Consider the following 22,755-nt stretch of genomic DNA (forward strand, 5'->3'; position numbering starts at 1 on the left):
GCACCACCTCACTTCTGTCCTATCTGTAGGAGAATCTTATTTATTTAGTCAGTCACCTCAAAACCAGGATGGATGCAATCTTCTATATGTCTAAGATACTGCCTAAGAAGAAGAAATTTTGTCTTGTAATCTAGTATTCACATCAGCAAGTGTACATCAAGATCCATAATTTCTTAAGTACTGCTAACATCCAATTTTCCTGTCATTTGAATCCTGGTCTCTTCTTTCTCTCCCCCTATATCCTACTTAGAAGCATAACGAAGTGACCAACAGGTAAAACTTTACAAAGTGTGCTGGGGAAAGAAGCCAATTCTAGTGTGAGCACCAGCCTATTGAAAAAAAAAAGTGAGGCGAAACCCGATTCTGTATTCAACAATGTTGAGAGTGCTAATGGTAACCAGGGCCTTTGCAGTGTCTAAATCAGGAGAAGGTAAAGGGAACAATGAAGCGGAAGTGCTCTGTTTGCCTATGGCTGAATAATCTCAAAATAATAAGGGACTATCAACAAATATTCTAACAAACTGTATAAAAACATATCAAAAAATGTCAGAGACATCAACAGTAATAACTCAAGACAAGCCGTCACAAAGAGGATGACCCCAGGCTTAAGACTCAAGGAAGACCAGTCATTTCTGGAGTAAGCTTGCTCAGATTCTCCAGATTAGGTAATACCTAGGCCTGAATCTGTGAGACAATTGACAAAAGTGTTCAAAGTTACGGAGTTGTTTGAACTGGGTGATAAATGGCAAAATAGAACATTAAAATATTAAGGAGTTGAGATCCTTTGTCCTTCAACTTAGTTGACGAGAAAAGAAGGGAGGGTTTAAATTAGAGTTGCAAGGGGATGGGAACCAGAGCGCCAGAATAGAAAATGGGGTGGTTGTGGAATCAGACGCTGTTAAGACTTCTGAAAAGTCAGGAAATGTTCCAAGCTGCATATATATTATGTATTGTGAAAAGGCAGATGAGTTCAGGGCATGGACCAACACATGGAATTATGATATTGTAACCATTAGTGAGACTTGGTTTCAAGAAGGGCAGGACTGGCAGCTCAATATTCTGGGTTTCCTTGTTAAAGAGGTGGCTGAGGGGGTGGGGTTCTAGTCAGAGAAAATGTTACAGTAGCGCTCAGTCAGGACGGAATGGAGAACTCATCTAGTGAGGTGTTATGGCTGTACGTGGCAAGTGGGAGTCCGTCAAAAGTGAAAGTTTGAGAGTACAAAGCTTCTATGTGCCAGTCAGAATAAAAAAAAGTAAAGATAACAGCTTCAGGGAACTTTGGTTTTCAAGAGATATTGAGACTCTGGCTAAGGAAAAAAGAAGATGCATAGCAGCTGTGGGCAGGTAGGAACAAGAGAGGTACTCGAGGAGAATAAGAAATGCAAGAGAACACTTTAGAAAGAAATCTGGAGGGCTAAAAGAAGGCATGAGGTTGCCCTAGCAGACAAAGTGAAAAAGATTCCTAAGGGCTTCTATAGATATGTTAGGAGCAAAAGGATAGCAAGGGACAAAATTGGTCCTGTGGAAGATCAGAACGGCAATCTATGCATGGAGTCAAAACAGATGGGTGAGATCTTTAATAATTTATTTTGCATCTGTATATACTCAGGACAAGATACTACATGGGAGATTGGTCAAAAGGTGCAGTCGCTCAGCATTTAAGGTGAGGTAGTAAATTGGATTAGATGTTGGCTTTGGGGGAGAAGTCAGCAAGTTGTAGTAGATGATTGCCTCTCTTATTGGAGGCCTGTGCCTAATGGAGTCCCACAGGGACTGGTGCTGGTTTCATTTCATTTGTCATCTATATCAATAATCTAAATGATAACATGTTTAACTGGAACAGCAAATTTGTGGGTAACACCAAGACTGAGGGTATAGTGGATAGCAAGACTATCAGAGCTTTCAGCAGAAACTGGACCGATTGGAAAATGAGCTGAGAAGTGGCAGGTGGAATTTAATGCAGACAAGCGTGAGGTATTACATTTTAGTAGGACCAAGCAGGGTAAGTCTTCCACCGTGAACGGTAGGGCACTGAGGAGTGTGGTAGAACAAACGGTTCTGTGACTAAGGTCCCTAATTCATTGTCTATGGTGACATGGATAAATAGGATCATTAAGAAAGCTTTTGGCACATTGGCCTTCATAAATTAAAGTGTAGAGTACAGTTGACGGGATGTTTTGTTAAAGTTGTGTAAGACATTGGTGAGGCCTAATTGGAGTATTGTGTGCAATTTTGGTCACATACCTATAGGAAAGGTGTAAATAAGTTTGAAAAACTACAGAGAAAATTTACAAGGATGCTGCCAGGTCTGGAGGACCAGAATTATAAGGAAAAATTGATTGGTTAGGACTTTATTCCTCGGAACAAAGAAAATTGAGAGGTGATTTGACAGAGGTATACGAAATTATGAGGGGTATAGATAGGGTAAATGCAAGCAGGCTTTTTCCACTGAGTTTGGGTGGGATTACAACTAAAGGCCATGGGCTAAGAGTGAGAGGTGAAGAGTTTAAGGGGAACATGAGGCAAAACTTCTTCACTCAGAGGTTGTGTGACCATAGAATGAGCTGCCAGCACAAGTAATGCATGTGAGCTCAATTTCAATGTTTAGGATAAATTTGGATAGGTACATAATTAGCAGGGGTATAGAATGCTCTGCTGTGAGTGTAGGTCAATGGGAATAGGTAGTTCAGGACAAGATAGACCAAAGGGTATGTTCTATGCTGTATTTCTCTGCGGCTCCAGGAATCTAATAGAAGTTTTCTAAAGAATACAATCGCTGGAGCTTGCATCATCAAATTTCCCATCTCTTTCAGACAATAGCTAAGACATGACACTCCATAAGGACTGCCTTATATTGGTGAAATACTCAATAACAACATTCATTAACAAGTGTTTCAGCAAAATACCTTTTGCTATGTGTAAGTCTTCCTTGACTTATGTACTGCTGCCTAGGCATCAGTCCAATACAGACCACCTTCTAGAGAATCCTCAGTCCAGCCATCAGCTGTTACAGGGCAATGAAGTCGGGCAGGAATGCTGACAACAGCAATCCCTTCCTGAGCTTAACCCATTCTGTGCACTGTATGTTTTGAACTGAAAGAAATGGTATGTCTCTAGTGCAGCTGAATCCACAGTCACTGTTGTGGACATAAGATTAGACTTCCAGGGAGTGAACCCATGGACAGCACTAGGCCCGATTGGTGTCCCTAGACCCTATGTGGATCAGTGGTAGGGGTATTTGCAGACATTTTTAACCTCTTCTTGTTTGAGGATGTGGTTCCCTCTTGCTTTAAGATGAATGCTAGGAATAATAAGATAATTACAGTGTAGCCTCATGAAGTGCTTTGAGAGGCAGGTCATGGGACACATCAACTCCAGCTTTGCAGAAAACCTCGGATTTTTGCAATTTTCCTACCTGGTCTACAGCGGACGTCATCTCCCTGGTCTCACACCCAACTCTGGAGCATCTGGACAGTAAAGACACATACATCAGACTATAGTTTATGAACTACGGTTCTCCCTTCAAAACTACTATTCCAAGCAAACTCATCACCAAACTCTGGACCTTGGGTGTTAATGCCTCCCTCTGCAACTGGATCCTTGACTTTCTGACCAGCAACCCACAATCAGTAAGGACAGGCAGCAACATCTCCAACCACTGGTGCTCCCCAAATTTGCATCCTCAGCCCCTACTCTACTCAACTGTCTGTATACTTATAACTGTGTGGCTAGATTCTGCTCTAATTCCATCTACAAGTTTACTGATGATACCACCGTAGAGGGTTGTTTCTCCAATAATGCTGAACCAGAGTACAGGAGGAGATAGAGACCTTAGGGACATCATGTCAGGACAACAACCTTTCCCTCAATGTCAACAAAAGAGCTGGTTGTTGATTTCAGAAAGGAAGGTGGTGTACAAACTCCTGGCTACAGAAATGGTGTTGACATGGAGAGGGCTGGAAGTTTCAAGTTCCTAGGTGTGAACGTCGCCAATAGCATCCTGATGCAACTACTTTGATATCATGGCCAAGGAAGCTCCCCAACATTTCTACTTCCTTAAGAGGCTAAAAAACCTTGGCTTGCCCCATCATCCCTTACTATTTTGTTTTCATTACACATTCTCTCTACATGCATAAGAGCTTGCTATGGCAGCTGCTCTGCTGGGGACCAACAGAAGCTACAGACAGTTGTGGAGACAGCTCAACACATCATAGGAATTGACCTCCACTCTATGGACTCTGACTATACTTCCTGCTACCTTAGTGAGGCAGCCAGCAAAATCAAAGACCCAGCAACCAGCAAAATCAAAGACCCCATCCACCTGGACCTTTTCTTGTCTCCCCTCTCCAATCAGGCAGAAGATTCAAAAGTCTGAAAACATGTACCTCCAGGCTTAAGAACAGCTTCTATCCCACTGTTGCCAGATTTTTGAATGGACCTCTTATACAATATGGTGGAATGCTGGCCTGACAATCTACCTCATTATGATCTTGCATTATATCATTTACTTGGACTGCACTTTTTTGTAGCTTTATACATTATTCTGCATTGTTATTGTCTAACTTTATTCTAGCTCAAAGCACTATGTAATGATTTGATCTGTATGAACAGTATGCTAGATAAGCTTTTCACTGGATCTCCCTCAATATGGCAATAATAAACCAATACCAATCCCAAAGAATAACCAGGACACAATTTAAAGTTCAAAACCTTTTCAGATGCTTGGTGCTTCACTTTGATGTGTGGATGTCCACATTGAACAAAGTAGTGGAACAAATAGATAAGAGATTCTAATAATTACCAGGACTGGCATTATTGATCATGAAGTCTTAGCTGTTTGCCTCTTTTAAGATAAGATATGATAAGATAAAACTTTCTTTATTACGAAGGAAATTATTGTTGCAAGGTTACTCAGTTAGAAATATACATTAAAACACAAAATGTAAGCATTGAGGTACAAAGAAGTATACAGACTGTGTATTAAAAAATAGTGCAAAATACAGATGTGCAATGAAACCACATTAAGGAGGAGGAGCTGTAAAGTCTTATAGCCACAGGGAGAAAGGATCTCCCGTGGCGTTCATTGGTGCATCTCAGTGGAATCAGTCTGTTGCTAAAGGTGCTCCTCTGATTGACGAGTACATCATGGAGGAGGTGAGAGGGATTGTCCACAATGCTCTGTAGATTCTGCAGCATCCTCCTCTCAGACACAAACACCAGGGAAACTAGTTCCACCACTGGAACTGAACCAGCCTTCCTGATGAGCTTATCGATCTTCTTAGCATCAGCTGCTCTCACCCTGTTGCCTCAGCAGACCACAGCATAAAATAGGATGCTGGCCACCACTGAGTCGTAGAACATCTGCAGCATAGCACCGCAGATATTGAATGACTGGAGACTCCTCAGGAAGTATAGTTGGCTCTGTCACTTGTACAGAGCCCCTGCATGTTTAGTCCAGTGCAGTTTATTGTCCAGGTAAGTTGCCAGGCATTTGTAGAACAGGATGACTTCCATATCTGTTCCCTTGATGGAGATGGGAATGCAGGATGATTTCACCTTTCTGAAGTCCACCACCAACTCCATTGTCTTAGTGATGTCGAGCTGCAGGTGATTCAGCCCACACCACTCAACCAAGTTGTCCACCTCTCTTCTGTACTCAACCTCTTGACGCCGGCTGATACAGCCCACAACTGCCAAACCATCCAAAAACTTCTGCAGGTGGCAGGACTCTGAGCTGTATCTGAAGTCCGAGGTGTAGACAGTAAACAGGAAGGACAGGACAATACCCTGAGATGCCCGAGTGCTGCTAACAGCAGTATCTGATATATAGTTCTACAATCTCACATACTGCGACCGTCTGAACTGGTAGTCTATAATCCAGGATATTAGTGGAGCATCCGCCTGCATCTCCATGAGCTTACTCTACAGTAAAGCAAATCATTCCAAGCACACCAGCTCATTTTCAATAACTTCAACTATTCTATGCTATCAGTAAGCAAGAGTTTTCTTCAACAGCCAAGATACAGTAGTTTGCAATGCAGTTTTCATAGATACATGCAGTAAAAGAAACTCGTGCTACCCCATGGTGCTTTGCATGAGGAACAGGTGACTTCCCGCAGATTTGTTGAAGTTGCTCAGGGAGCTCTTTGTTGGATTGAGGAAGTCAGTCAAACGACTTTTTAAAAAAGGACATGAGGTGATCACAAGTAGCTCAAGTAGCAAATCAAATCAATTACAGGCAGTCCCCGGGTTACGAGCGTCCGACTCACGGACAACTCTTACTGATGAACAGACTGCCATAAAGCCTATTATATTAAAAATTTGAGTTAAATACAATGGTTCATAATAACAAACGCACACACTACTTTGTGATGCTCATGAAAACATTGCACGGCTTTAGCAGTTCATCGGCTCAAGGAAGGAGAACGCCGTCCGCCATTTTAAGTCGGATATCATTGCCGTTAACACTGTGTTGAGTGTGTAACTTTGTATTTGGCTTAAAATTTTCTCTTATTTATCCTTCTAACCATGCCTCCAAAGCTTAAATCCAATGCAAGTGCTGGTGATGCATCAAAGAAAAGGAAAACAAACACGATTGAAAATAAAGTGGAAATAATAAAGCGATTGGAAAGAGGTGAAATGCCATCAGTCATTGGAAAAGCGTTAGGCTACAGTTGGTCAACAATCGGAACAATTTTAAAGGATAAAGTGATGATAGCATTTGAGGAAGAAGACTGGGACCTAAAACTCCAGAACCGAAAAAGTTTTTGATGAATAAGATAGCTGAAGCCTTTTGTCTCATTGAAGCATGGATGGCAAACTTAGAGAAGCAAGATCCTAATACAGAGAGGTTCACCAAGGTTTACTGTACAGTTACCGAGGGCCTCAGCTGCTGCAAGGCCATTTATGATGAGAAATAGAAAGGTAAAATATATACTAGATATTAAGACAAACATTTGACTAACTGACGCTAAATAAGAACCATATGTACCTGTTCTGACTTACCTACAAATTCGACTTAAAGACAGACTTAGGAAGGGATCTTGTTCGTAACCCGGGGACTGCCTGTACCTTTACTAAATTAGACATTTAGGGTCATAGAGTCACAGAGTTAAACTGCATTGAAATAGTCCTTTCATCCCAGCTCCTTCATGTCCACCGTTGCTTCTCTGAGCTAGACCCATTTACGTGGTTTTTCTGCATATTGGACCCATTCTAAGGTTTCAAAGGGGTGATCAGAAACTAACCAGATGCAATATATCACAGAATCCATCATAAGTAGATACAGATGAAGAGACATGTTAGAAACAGCCTGAAGGATGAAACCTTCCACTAATTCAAATAAATAAAACATTAATTTTAACTTGTAACTTTAGTTTCCAGCATTCTGCAATACTGCTTCTTTTCAATACTGGGTGCGATCACCACTAATTTTCATTCAAATTACATTACAGTAAAATTTTAATTGCACCATAAGACCTCAATTTAATTTTATTCATGAGGTTCCCACTTCTATAAGTTGATTATCCCTATAAAAGTGTGCAGTTAATAGCAATGGGTGGGAACAAAGTTAAGGACCCAAATTACTTTTAACTGCCATAGGGAAGACACTCTTAAAATTGGAACAAGATTTTCAGATCATGTCCAGGTCTATTTTCGAGCAGTGTAATGTTTTATTAAAATATTGTGCTGGTCTAAAAGCTAAAAGATAAATTCAAATGCACAATTGCATAATGATATAACAAGATCAAGAAGTTTGATTGTAGAGGCATATTTAAAAGTTCATGAATTATCACAATGATATACAAGATTTTGATAAGAGGGATTGCTAAATGTAATAAGATTGAAATGGTCATTTTTAATGGTTTTTCATAAATAGTGTTTAATGGGAGCTAGTTTTTACCATCCAAAGGTTATACAGACAGAGCTTGGAATATAATTATAGTTTGTTTTGCCCTCTTCATTGGTACAGATACTTTGCACTTTTGAAATGTCAAAACAAGGTTTTTGTTCCCCGAACGTTCATATTAGCATTCAAGATTATTCATCCCAGAGGTGACATTGTCAATTATCATTCCATTAGAACTAATTTCACATTTGCGGTAATGATAATCCACTCCAGCAATGATATTTATAACTTGATTTCTGAAAAGATGGGTAAAAGTTTTCACTCTTGTTACAAGAATGAAAGCTTTAAAGCTATCGTTGCATTGCTCATCGTGCAGTGTCCTAGCAGTGTTGTGCACTTTGAGAAGCTGAACTTGATTTCAACACCAAGTTTATAAGGTTCAGTACAACAATGCCCCTGTTGCCTCTCCTGGCTCGTGGTGCCAGGGCAAGTATAGATGATCAGTCCAGTCATTCCATTAAATCTTAATTGGGTCAAGACAGGCAGCTAGCCATCGTGAATGACAAGCCTGGGCTGTGCATTAGTTTCAGTTTATCATGTACATGGAGCCACCCACAAAGAATCAAGCCCATATTTCTATGAATTATATTGCTGTTTTTAATGGTGTGATTCTCTATCAACTGATAATGGAGGACCATGGACAATTTTTTCTTGTTCAATCTATTTAATTACTACCCAGTCTGGAACAGAACACTTACAGGCAAATAGCAGTCTAATTCACTAATAGCAGTAAATGTAGGCAGTCATTCATCATTCAACCACAATAATGACTGCTCAGCAATAAACAAGCATGAAATGTGCCTCCTGACCCTAATGAAACAACAGGTGGGCACCAGTCCAGGAGAACAAACTGGAAATTTTGTTCTAATGATTGCGATAAACTGTAAGGAGAGCTCTTAGATAGATGCTAATCATATTGTTTGGGAGGAATATATCTATTGTGACTCAGTTCCGCCCAGGAAGCAGGTTTGACTGTAAATAAGCCTGTTATTCTCAACTAAAGAGCTGGCAAAGTATGCAAAATCAGGGTCTCATAGAAAAGACACCAGGGCATTAAAATAACTCATATCTGAATAGAGGTGGGTCAGAAGTTTGACTTTCAAAATTTCAAAGGCTTGAAAATAAAACTTAATAATCAGTATAATCTCTTCATATGTAGAAGTAGTTGTCTGTCTCCTATGGATAAGTATAAGCAATACATCCATTGGTCAAACCACAAAATTAATATCCTCATAACTGATGAAATTGGACAGCTAAGGGAGATTCCCAATATTGACAGCACCGAGCTAGGAGCATCAAAGCTCAAGTCCACTCCATAGAAATGAGGAAAAATTACAGATTGTTTCTTCATGCAGTGTGGTGACAATCAATGGTGTTACCTTTACGACAGGGTGTAAATCTAAGGTCTCTTTTGCTCTTCTAAATGGGTGCAACATTTTGAGGCAGACTAAGTGAGCGGAGTCTAAAGTGACATTCTGGCATGGTCACTTTCTTCCTGGTAGAACAGTGGGAATGACAGTCAGGGCAGTGGTATGCCCCTCTTGCAGGATGTAGGAAGTCAGTGTGACCTCCAGTGTCACTGATAACTACAACGACAAGATGTACATCTGGCTGAATCTCCTTCTAAACCACATAAGCTGGAGCAGGATGAACCCCAGATCATTTGGAAAGCTGAAGGGTTTATAGACAGGAATTACGTGGAAGCAGTCACACCCAGGTTACTGGAGGCAGGTAGCTGGGTGACCATCAGGAGAGGGAAAACCAATGGGCGGGCAGTGCAGGCTACCCCATGACTATTTCCTTCACAAACTGCTTTGGATGCCATTGGGTTGGGGGGACACCGAGGAAAGCTGTAGCAGTCAGGTCTCTGGCACTGAGGATCAGAAGGGAATGGGGAAGAAGAGAGCAGTGGGGGGATTCATTGGTTAGGGGAACAGGCAGGAGATTCTGTGGATGAGGATAAGACTCTGGATGGAAAGTTGCTTCCTAGGTGCTAGGGTTAGAGACATCTCAGACTGAGTCCACAGTATCTAAAGGGGGAAAGGTGAGCAGCCAGTCGTCATGGCACTCATTGGTTCCAAAAACGTAATTATAAAAAGGGAAGAGGTCCTGAATAGTGAATATAGGAAGATAGGAGCGAAGCTAAGAAGAAAGACCTCAAGGGTAGTAACCGCTGGACTGCTACCTGTCCCACACCTCATTGAGGGTAAGAATAGGAAGATGTGGTAGATGAACGTGTGGCTGGAGAGTTGTATAGGGGCAGAGTTTCAAATTTGTGGATCATTGGGATCTCTTTTAGGAAGGTTTGCCTTGTACAGAACAGATGGGTTACACCTGAATTTCAGAGGGATTAATGTGCCTGCAACATTTTGTTATGATAATGAGCTGGGCTACCTGGTCTTTTGGTCAATATCTATGTGGCAACTAAAAACAAATTGCTGATTGCTGTTTGAGAGTTTACTATGTAGAAGCTAGTTGCTTTGTTTCCAAAGTTAAAACAATGACTGGACTTCTAGCTATAAAACTTAATACAATGTTTGAGATTCTAAAAGATGATACAAAAGGTAATTAGGGCGTAACTGTAGTCTAGCAGTTAGCGTGATTCTATTACAGTATCTCGCATTTAGAGTTCAATTCTGGCAATGTCTTGTAAGAATCTCTGTACGTCCTCCCTGTGAAATGTTTTGGTTTTCTCCAGCTGCTCGGGTTTCCTCCTGCTTCCAAAGGAGTACAGGATAGGTTAATTGGTCATTGTAAATTGTCCTGTGGTTAGGTTAAGGTTAATCGGGGTTGTGGGGTTGCTGAGGTGGCATGGCTCAAAGGGCCAGAAGGACTTACTCCATGCTGTATCACTAATAAAAATACAATTATTTTCAAACAAACTCTTCTTAGGCTTCCAGCCAGGTACAAATAATCATTTTAATTAACGTTTTGATGACAGACTCTGCCATCTTCGTCTGGTCCGGTGGTATTTCTTGCCCTGTCATCCGTCCCTTCTGATTGGTTAGTCCTTATTTAATCAGGTTTCCGCTGACCTACCTTGCTTACAATCAAACTCCAGATGCTACTGAGAGAGTGACCTTTGTCTTTGTTCAAATTCTTGTCCCCCAGTCTTATTTCAATGGCTTCCTTCACCACGTGGTCCCAAAAGCCATTGGCACAGCATAGTAGCTTTGTGCCATCGAGGTCAAACCTACGGCCATTGTGAATGTAATGTTCTGCCGCCGATTTCTCTGGGTAACCCGAATGGATAGATCTCCTGTGCTCCTTGATGTGGGTTTCCACTGTGTGTTCCATCTAGCTGACATACACTGCTCCACATTCACAGGGAATCCTGTAAAGGCCAGCCGTCCTGAATCCTAGGACTTCTTTGATCTGTAATATGAGCTTCCACATGGGTCTGTGGATGGTATTCATCCGGTAGTGTTGGCATGTGGCCAAGTGGATAAGGCATCGGTCTAGTGATCTGAAGGTTGCTAGTTCGAGCCTCAGCTAAGGCAGTGTGTTGTGTCCTTGAGTAAGGCACTTAACCACACATTGTTCTGCGACACCAGTGCCAAGCTGTGTCGGCCCTTACCCTTCTCTTGGACAACATCGGTGGCAAGGAGAGGGGAGACTTGCAGCATGGGCAACTGCTGGTCTTCCATACGACCCTGCCCAGGCCTGCATCCTGGAAACTTTCCAAGACCCAAATCCATGGTCTCTCGAGACTAACGGAGATGCCTATTAATCTGGTATTTCTTCAGGATCCTGGCAATCCTTTCAGAAACCATGGAAATATAGTGAAGACAGGCAGTAGCAACAGGTTCCTCCTCATTTTTAGGTTCCCTGGTTTTTCAGTCAGCCTTTTTAAGGGCCCAACTGATTTCCTTCTTTTGGAAATCACAGTTTATGCTAGTCAACGATGGGATTGCCTGGTGAAGGAAGCCATTGAAATAAAACTAAAGGAAAAGAATTTTAATAAAGACAAAGGTCTCACTCTAAGTAAGAACTGGAATTCAATAGTAAACAAGATTGGACAGCGGAAACCTGATTGGATGAGGACTAGCCAGTCGGGGGGATGGATGATGAGGGTATAAATACCACCAGTAATGCATTTTCCCTAATAAGCATGCTGTTAATGTACTGAAAAATCAAAATCATAGATATACTCGATCAGAGTCTCTGCAATGCGGGGGGGGGGGTGCAAGTAGTGAGATGCATCAATGTCAGAACAAAGGAGAATAATTGTGACATAAACATTGTGCTCAACTGGCATACAGGTTCTCTTACAGGAAATCACACTGGTGAATAGATGTTATCAGAATTAACCCTTACATACTGCTCAAATTCTATACCTTCACAGTATGGTCCAGAGTCAATTTTGACTCAGCCCAAAAATCCCCTCATAATAAGTGTCTATACCAAATTTTGAACCACAGATCTATTTAGAATGTATAAATAGCCTATCTGATATTAATAAATGGGTGATTAATCCTTAATTAATATTTCAGAGATCTAAAATCCATTTCAATAGAAACAGGTCAAATTTGACCCACATCAGCCTCAATATACATTAATCCTTAATTAATGTTTCAGAGATCTAAAATCTATTTCAATAGATACAGGTCAAATTTGACCCGGAACAGCCTCAATGTACAAAAATTTGTAGCACCTGTACAAAAGTATAAAATTTTTAAATATTTTCATTTTTGTGCATTTTGGGTCATTATAGGAAAAGTCATCAAATTTTGGCCAAAAAAAATGGCATTTAGGGTGTTTTTACTGCTGTCAAATGTCAAAATGGGTCAAATTTGACCCGAACAGTATATAAGGATTAAAAGAGAAAATTTGAATAGATATGAAGAATACTTGCAATGTACAATATGACCCAAGGCCCATAACCAGGCAGTGAAATAGGCCTGGACTGAAGCTCTGCTTCAATGAACCAATAAGAATTTGTGCAATTCAAGGTCAAATAGTTTAGAGCAAGAGGAGACTTTTTTTTTTGGCTTTCAGGAGACATCCTAACTTCTGCATTTAATACTTGGTGATATAGGGAGATTCCAAAACAAGGTAGGTGCTTCATCAGCATGATCTACAGGATGGAAGGATTAAGCTCATGATGGTGATTCAGATGCTGCATTGAAAATCTTGAATTCATCTATCATGGCAGCTCTGCTATCACTCCCTTTCACTTATCAAGCCAAATAGGAAGTTTTCAGAGAGAGGCAGCTACAAGAGGTTACTTCCACGTGATTATCAAGCTATCAGGTGATATATTAAGGGCTTTTGTGTGCATATTAAAAAGATATGCTATTTTCTCGGGCTTTTGAAAAAGTAACACATTAGACACAAAGAGAGAATTGTTTAGTTTTCACAAATGTTTGCATAACTACCTCATGACAGAATGATATGATGTGGGTCAATAAGGGTTTGATAGTAAAGAAAGTGGTTGGGTGACACACTGGTTCTAGGCCAGTTCATCCTTTCTGAAATACAGATATTGAAGCTACACTCACTGCAATAGATCTATCTTGCCACGTGAACAAAGTCACCAGAGAGAAGAAGCCACTAGATATGACATAGTCTCTTCATTCAACAAAACGAGACCTTTTCGGATGCAGAGGCCTGCTCAGCCCAACACTACATGACATTTTATATGTTAAACATCAAAGAACAATTGTATAAGTACAATGTATCTACAATACTTTCCTTTGAATTACATATAACATTCACACCTCCTTCTTCACACTACAGACACCCAAATGACATTGTCTGGTTGTCCAATTTACTGTGGCTCACAGTTCATAAGAACCCATTGCCCAGAGCTGCATTTTAAATTTAATCTGTAGTCCATATTCAGATTTGAAGATTGGTTAAATTTTGCTATACACCCTAAATCCCAAATATGCTTTAACAATTGAGTTTCACCAAAGCCCTGTGCAGGGTCAACAGGATTCATGTATTCCTGTATTCCAATCCCTTTCTGAAAGAGGCCATCACACCATTGCTGTACTTTATGTGTGTGCCATACTCGGCCAGAGCCTCGGCAACCACTTTTTTCAAAGTGGTTGTCTTGGAGGGAAGATTCTGTGAGTGGTCCCCCACGTCCTTCTCACAGCACAGTTTTTTATTTTACGAGGCCGAGTTGCGAGCTCGACACTCAACCCGGCACGGGTGGAAAGTGTGTCCGGGAGCGGCCCGACTGGATTTGAATCGGGAACCTTCATTCCGGAGTCCGGCGCTGATGTCACTGCGCCACCAGCTGGGTAGATTGCTGTACTAGGTGATTAATTGTTGTGTTTCTTAATCACAATGATGAATGGACTTCAAAGATTTTTAAGTTGTGAACCATTTTGGCACATCCCATAGTATTAAGAAATAGATAACTCATGTCCCTAAAATAGGATATTTTTGTTACAGAAATGGTAATTCTGCTATTACATCCCCAACACCCCATAATTTTGTTTTCATTTCACCATAAATCACCATTTTTCTCTGTGGAAAATATCCTAGAAGTAAATTATCAAGGAAAATTAACTATTCATTTACATAAGATTTCATAGTCCTGCCAGCATTATTAGCAGATAGTATGCTAATCTTTTAATTTAATTGAGGTTTCATTTCATTGCTTAGGGATAAAAGTACACAGGCACACTGAGTCACCCCATCTGCAATACATTCACTTGCGATAAATTTCCAGGTTTGTCCAACTTTGTAATGTATAAAATAAACCTTTATGAAAACAACAAGTGTACAATTCAAAATGTAAAGTATTTTCAAAGCCCTTGCCAGTAGAAGGGGGTTGGAAGGGGTTATTGGTTGCAACTCATAAGCCTACTCAAAGTACAATGTAATTCTGACCCAGTCTCATAATCTGCCTCCTTGCCAGTCACTTGATTGAAGGTAAGTAGAGTGTACATGTTACACATCCAGGCACACATGCATATATTACAAAGGCCTATTCTAGATAAATTAATAAGTGAGAAGAACTACATCACACAATACCCTCTTTAAGTTTGGGGCTATGACTGGTTGACAGTACCCTGCTTTGACACAGACATTAACATTCATTCTTTTGAGTATATTGCATATAATAAATAAATGGGAATACCATGGGATTTTTAATAGTATGCAAATAAATGCACTGCAGTAACTTCCCTGGTTCTGGGGATAGCTTCCACAAATTTAATTTTCAAAAGTGCCGATGGATTCAATTCATTGAAGTATAAAGTAATGGCTTGAAGTGTGAAGTAATGGCTAGGAGAGAGCAAACAGGAACATGGAGTCAATAATAAATGACAGGATATTAAGAAGTACAGAGCAAAAGAGGTACCTGGAATTGCATGTATACAAATCACAGAAGGTTGCGGAATAGATAGATCAGTGGCTAAGCAGGGTTATCAAATACTTAATTTTACAGTCAAATGCACTGGGTAAATAATTCACAATACGTTAAGTCATGGCTGAAGTACAGCATATAATTGTGGCTACTACAGTCCAGGATGAGCACTTCCTGGTTATACCACTTCAGAGTCAATTTCTGAGCATGTTACTAGGACTGGAGTAATATATTCACAAAGAGACACGGGCTAAACTGAAGTTTGCTTTCTCTGTGGGGGGGGGGGTTTGGAATGTACAGTAGTTGGATAAAAGCTTGTAAGAGGTTCAGACTGAGTGAGCAGGAAGTTCTAGTTTCATGTACTGACAAGTCAGTAGCTGGAGGAAAAGATCTTTCATCCCTCAGTAGTGGGGGTTTGAAACTCATTACCTGAAAGTGAAAGGACGCAGAATCTTTTACCCTTGATTCTGCAATGTAGAGCTGTCACCCACAGAGTAGGGACCGAAAGTCAGAAAACAAGAGTAATGTAAGTATTCTATTGGTGACCAGCATGTCATGTGCTAGATAACCTCCATCTACTGTGTACTGTGAAGTTCTTTAATTCTATGTTGCCAGAAACTAAACAAGCAGCACATTACAAAATGATGACACACAAGAGACTGCAGATGCTGCAAGTCGGAACAACAGACAAAAAAGCTGGACGAACTTAGCAGTTCAGGCAGCACCAATGAAGGGAAATGGATAGTCAACAGTTGACCTGTTCTTTTCCTCCCTCCAGATTACTGTCTGTTGCCACAGAGTAACCTAAATGAGGTGACTTTTATCTCATTTCATCAGACGTGACAGCAAGAGGAAATTTGAAAATGATTGATGAACCATATGGTCTGACTAATGGTGAGACCTTGATACATGTGTTCAGTATGTCAGTACATGAGACAGGAAGTGGTCAAAATATAGAGTTAAATGTGGTATGACGCAGTTCAAACCCAAAGCATTTTTCTTATTAAACAATGGAGTGGCCATCACTTCCACAATTCATCCTTAATTAATGTACGTTACAGGTCAGCCATTCCCAGTATACTTGTTTTTTCTCTATAAAGATGAAATTGTTCAGATATATTTTTGCAGGAGGTTAGCCTGCTGTCGCTAAGATACTTGAATTTAGAAAGTTCCCTTTGGCTAGACAATTCCATAATAACTTCTCCAGGCAGCATTGAAATGAGCCTCTGTCCTGTTGAATGCTTCTGAAAATATTTGATGGAATTTAGCAAAATACTCAGTCTGATAGCAAGTGATACAGAATAACACTTAATGCATTTGATATTTTTTCCTTTCCTGCTGTTTTGTGTGTTTTTGACTGCTTTCTTCAGTCAGCTCATGTTGATTTACTATTGCCATCTCAGTAGCATTTTAAACATTGCACAGCTGGGTACTTGGAGGATTAATCAAGATCAAGGAATCTTGGGATCGCACCCATCCAGGGAAGGAAGAAACAGGCCAGTTACTAGCATCGCTTAGTGTGGTAATGAGGAAAGAAGTAGATTTGTAATGTGCATGATATGAGAGTGACAGGGTGTTTTGATGGGGCAAGAACAAGCAGCTGTTGGAATCTTGGGTGTATATATCCATAAGAAGGAAAAAGAGACCTCAGAAATACTGACAGCATAAGAAGACAGAAGAATGTGACAGGAGGATGAGAAGCACTGCTGGAATAAAGTGCATCAGATCACCAGGACAAAGCCAATCACTGCAAACAGCTTTCTTTGAGATTCTCCTTCCTTTATATTAAATCCTGCAAAACCCATACAATTTAACTTTGCTTCAATATTCACACTTCTGATTAAATTGATTCAAACTATGAGAGAACAATTTTGTTGAAAAAATCAAAATTGTTCCATATCACTGAGAAATAGAGAAAAGGGAATGGTGGTCTTTTAACGTGTGCTTTCTATGGGCTAAATTGGGAAATAAAAGCATCTTCAGTAGCAAATCAGAATAATAATGTTTATTGTTACGTACCCCATAACGGGTTAAAAGGGACTAGCAGAAATGGACACACCTGGAGTCTGAGTCTTCTGTTATAAACTCTATTTTATTAATAACTACGTGATACAGTAATATAAAACAAGATAAGGTAAACAGGTTAGCAGAGTATATGAATATATGAATAAATAAAGTTCCCAAGCTTCTCCCAGTTCAGGTGATTAGATGACACAGTCTTACGGTGGAATGGTAAGTAGTCAGTTCAGTTCTGGAATTTGATTTGAGCAGAGTTGTAGAGAGAGAGAGGGAGTTGTTTTGTCTTCCCAGTGCTGATGCCAATGAATCCTCCATGTCGTCCTTCTGATTGAATCTTCCAAAACTTACAGTCACCGACTGTGACCACAAGAAGAGGATGCCATTTTCACATGGTACCGCTATCAACCCAGGCAAGGGTTAAACACACCGATATCATTCCACCGGTCACCCCTTTGTCCTCACTGTGAGCAAAAACACTTTGTCGTGGGCACACAAAGCTCAACCAGTGTCTTCTTTGGTGTCTGGTGTGTCTGATTACAAAGCCAACTGACCTTGTATATATTCCACAAGTGCGGAACACTAACTGTCCATCATATAGTTCCGCCTTTCAGTTTCCAAGGCAACTCACAGACTTACTGTTGCTCTCTCTCCCTGAAATAGCACACATGCTGTTCGCTCCCTCTCTCTCCTTTTAAAGGAACAGTCCACTTAGAATAATCCTTCAGATCTCGTCACATTATGAAAATCACAAAAGAAACTGTAAATGCTGGAACACAAAAAATTCTGCAAATGCTAGAAATCCAAAGCAGCACACATGAAATACTGGAAGAACACAGCAGGCCCAGAAGCATCTCTGGAGAGGAATAAGCAGTCAACATTAAGGGTTGAGGCTTCATCAGGGCTCCTGAAAAGTCAACTGTTTATTCCTCTCTATAGATACTGCCTGACATGCTGAATTCCTCCAACACTTTGTGTGTGCTGTAGATGCTGGACAATCCTGTGCAAACCTCTTGTTTTCATTCTTTGATTGCTGGGAGTTACTTTTCTTTAAATGGAGGAGAGAAAGATGTTTGAGTTTTTCATATTTTTCTCCATTCTGCTGCACCATTTACTAGAAGTGAATCTTCTCTATATGCAAACCAGTGCTAGACTTCTGCTAACTGCTTTTAAGCACCTGTAGTTATTGGATGACCTGCATTTCCCTCTCAGTTGCCTGATATCATAGATAAGATTGGAAACTCACTGTTGAAAACCCTAGTATGGGGCAATGCATAATGTCTCTTATATCATTTGCTTGCATGCTGTTATTTTCCAGAAAATATCTCAGGAATTGCTTGGTAGATGTTGCTTTTTCCTCTCTATATAATTTTATAATTGTAATGGAGAAAATCAAGTGTTATTCTCATCCAAGTTTTCACTTACTCTACATGGATATTCTAAAAAAAAACTGATTTCTTATTTGCAACAAAATTGAGATGAGACACCTGCACCCCAAACTGCCCTGTGCATTTATGATGCAAAGAAATTGCTGGGTGTTAAGCACTTGCAAGGAACAATATTGTCAAAATCACAGCAGTCTAAGGAATGCATCTGACATCTGCTGACATGCAGTGACAAAAAATCTGGGAGAAGTGGCATGAGTGCAGTTTTCAGCAACGTTTAGTGGAGCTACACATACTCCATCATGGAACTAATGTCATTTCAATGCTGCTACTTCATTTGCACACTGTCAGTAAAACTAATAATTTACTGAAAGTAAGATGGCTCCTGTCAGACTCGATCTGTTTGCATTCCAGGTGCTTGCATCAGGCACAGCAATGCTAGAGTGACTTGTCAATTTGAATATTTGTCAATACTTGTCAGTTTGGCTAAGCTGCCAAAGTGCAGAATGACACAAGTGAGAGAGTACAGCTCATGATGCCCGTGTGGATGACATGTCTACACTTCATGTTTTAGGAGCATGATGTCATTCAAAGTTTATGATTAACCCTTAGATGACTACTCCATGCCCAATAATCACACAAGAAAGGCACTACACTCGTAACTAAGTACATGACAATCTATTTATTTCTTTCCCTCTAACTTGTTGCTTAATTTTATGTGTTTTAATACCATCAAACTGAAGACGAGCATGCCTCATTTTACTACCTTGAGATCATCTGCTTTCAGGTGCCTATTGACCCATCGTTTGATGGGTCAGAGTTGGAGAGAAATCACAAACCTCTGCTTATGTAACAGATTGTTTTTTTTTTCTCCTTATGAAAATCACTAGTATTCATAGTTCTGGGATTTTACAAAGTGGACAGTAAAGCAGAATATTGTGATATTAAGTTAATGGAGAAATCAGTTATATTCATTAGTATAGATTGTGAGGGAATGAGTATTAGAAAATGAAGGTTGAAACATGCATGGTCTTGGTGTGCCACTTGACATTAATGACAGTTTTTGGAGGCCTTTAAATAATAAAGTATGATAATTAGTCAGATCTTTGGAAATCAGAGTTCTTAATGACATAACCCAACTGAATCAGCTCACTGAACACCTCCTCCTCCACATCCTCATTAGCTGCATCAGAATGTTACGGTTTAGCAACTGAAGATGTCCATTCACTAACCCTACAGTTTTCCCTTTCTGTCAAAAAATTGTAGAGCCTAGGCCAAGGTGGCATGAAGAAGCCACTTCATTACACTCTTCAGGTGTTTTATGGAAATCATGAGGTCTAATCTTATATGCCTGGAATTCATATAGCTACCAGTGTGTATTTTTGAACTACAGCAACTGTTAACTCTCATTACTTGTCCCATTTTTGAGTATAACTCAAACTCAACATTTCAAATGAAAATTAAATGGTTCCCCATTCAAAGTCTGCAACTTACAACTTGGGAGATATTGATATTGTAAGAAAATATATTATCTATTAGAATTATACTTAACAAATCAAATATTGGTTTAAGGATTATACCCAGGAGGCTAGAAGTGTAAATGTTCTCTGTAATATTGAGCCACACTTCATTATTGGTTTGTAGGTGGTTTCTTTCAGGGTGATATTGTACATACCAAATATGAGCAAGATGTTATGTTTCCCGATGTACGCCTAACCAAGCTTAGATATGAAACAAAATGGAACCACTTTGATAAGGTACCAAAGCAATGTTGACAAAAGCAGAACCATGTGCCATCATAAATTATTACCTTTATGGAAAGAGCAGGAGGATGAAAATATATTCTAAAAATCCATAGAAGTTGATGGACTGCTGACAAAAAAATGTAATATATTTCTTATTTAAAGCCTGCTTTAATCCTTGGCGAACCTCTGACAAAATTTATTTTTGCTCAGAAATTCATTTATTTGCTGTCAAGCTTGTTGAAATCGTTATTCACTTTTTTCCAATTTTTTTCTGCCGTGCCTACCTTTAGCACACAGATATAAAACAGCATGGGAAACTGGTGTCCAGATAAAAGAATTGCTGTCAGAGTTGGGCAGAAGGCAGTTTGGGATCCTGCAGCATTACAGAAGCTTGTACTAATGCTTTGCTAGTGGATTTTCAAAATAACATTTTTCTCATAAATCACATGATATAGTGTGCTTTAGGTCACTACACAGATGGTTTCTGAGAAAAAATGTTTTTGCCTTGACAATATTCATATATTCTTCTGACAATCTGATCATAACCATGTTTTTCACCTTCCACTTAACACCTAAGCAAATGTTTTACATTTAAATAGTTTCTTATATTTTACACTATTGGTGGGCTTGCATTGCTCTTTGAATGATGGTGCCTGTCTGTAATTTCTACCTGGACACTCAAATGGAAGAGAACAAACAATGTCCAAAAGCATTTGTCGAGCAAATATTGTCATTTTTTGATTCAGACTGAAGTATGATGGATTAGAAATCCACCATTTGCTAAATAGATGTCTTTCCGTAGAAAAAAAAAGATTGAATCTATGGATGATGGGTGTGGCTAAATCTTGTTAGGATAGATATCTGTGGATGATGCAGAGTGATTAACGTAAAAAGATTGATCAGTAATTTTTTTTATAAATCCAAATGTATAGATATTGATTGCATAATAGCAAGGTAGTTCTTATTGAAAAGAATTTACAATATGTTAAATTTATGTGGATATATGATAACCTTGGGAAATCACTGTGCATAGTATAAATTTCAGTGATTTTTTTGTGCTGCATGATAAATGCTGCGCAGAAACTTGAGTGACCTAAGAATATTTGCATGCTTTGGATATCGTAGTTCAGGACTAAAGAATTGTGTTTTCATGAATTAGTTCTTAATCCAAGAATAAAATGTTCTCAAACCACAAACAAGACAAAATGTGCAGATGCTGGAAATCCGAGCAACACGCATAAAATGCTGAAGGAACTCAGCAGGCCAGGGCTGAAACATCAACTGTACTTTTTTCCACAGGTGCTGCCTGGCCTGCTGAGTTCCTCCAGCATTTTGTGTGTGTTGCATGAATAAACCATTCCAATCAATTAATATTGTCTATCATGGATACTAATTCCTCCTGCAGAATGGTAAATCAAATATTGGATTTCTATTAATGTTTGCATATGAATATAACTTTTACACAACTTTTGGACAGATTCATGGATAGGAAAGGGATCGAGGGATCATAGGCAAATGGGACAAGCTTAGATGGGGGAGTTGGGCTAAAGGGTGTCCTTCTGAGCTGTACGACTCTGACTCAATAACTTCTACCTGGGGTTCTTATGCAGGAATTATGAATCACAATCTTAGTCATACATAAAAATGGTTAAGCTTGCATTTTAAGATTTTTTTGTCACAGGATAGCTAAAGAAACCAGGCAACAGGTAATACTCCTGCTGGAAAAGGGGCACAGTGGTGAGTCTCATAGATCCAGAGAGTCAGGTTTGACGCTGTTGTCTGGTCCTGTCTGTGAGGAATTTGCACATTCTCCCCATGGCCACAGTTTTCTCCCACATCCCAAAGATGCACTGACTTGTTGGTTTATTAGCAACAATAAAGTATCCGTAACATGGAAGGGTTATGTGGGATTCATATGGATTTGATATGCAAAGGAGGGAGAGTGGTTTGCATGGAAAGGGGTTGATGCTACTGTTTGTAAAATTCCATAGGACACAATAAGCAAAATGGCTCACTTCTGTGTTATGAGAAGTGTGAGGGAGACACTGATTTGCTCTGCATGATCAGTGTCACCAAACCATATTTCTGCAACAGGTCAGCAGGGAGGGAGGTAACTTTGTCTGGAAATTAGAATGTGCTTACTTTGATGAAATAACAAGCAGGATAGACAAAGGAGAATATTTTCATATTGTGTGCTTGGATTTTCAGAAGGCCTATGACAAGATGCCTCACATGAGGCTGCTTAACAAGCTATGAGCCCATGGTATTACAGGAAAGATTTTAGCACAGATAAAGTAGTAACTGATTGGCAGGAGGCTTTTTCTGGTTGGCTGCCGGTGACTAGTGGTGTTCCACAGGGGCTGTGTTGGGTCCTTT

The sequence above is a fragment of the Hemitrygon akajei genome, chromosome 17, assembly GCF_048418815.1.
Source record: "Hemitrygon akajei chromosome 17, sHemAka1.3, whole genome shotgun sequence".
NCBI classification, from domain to species: domain Eukaryota; kingdom Metazoa; phylum Chordata; class Chondrichthyes; order Myliobatiformes; family Dasyatidae; genus Hemitrygon; species Hemitrygon akajei.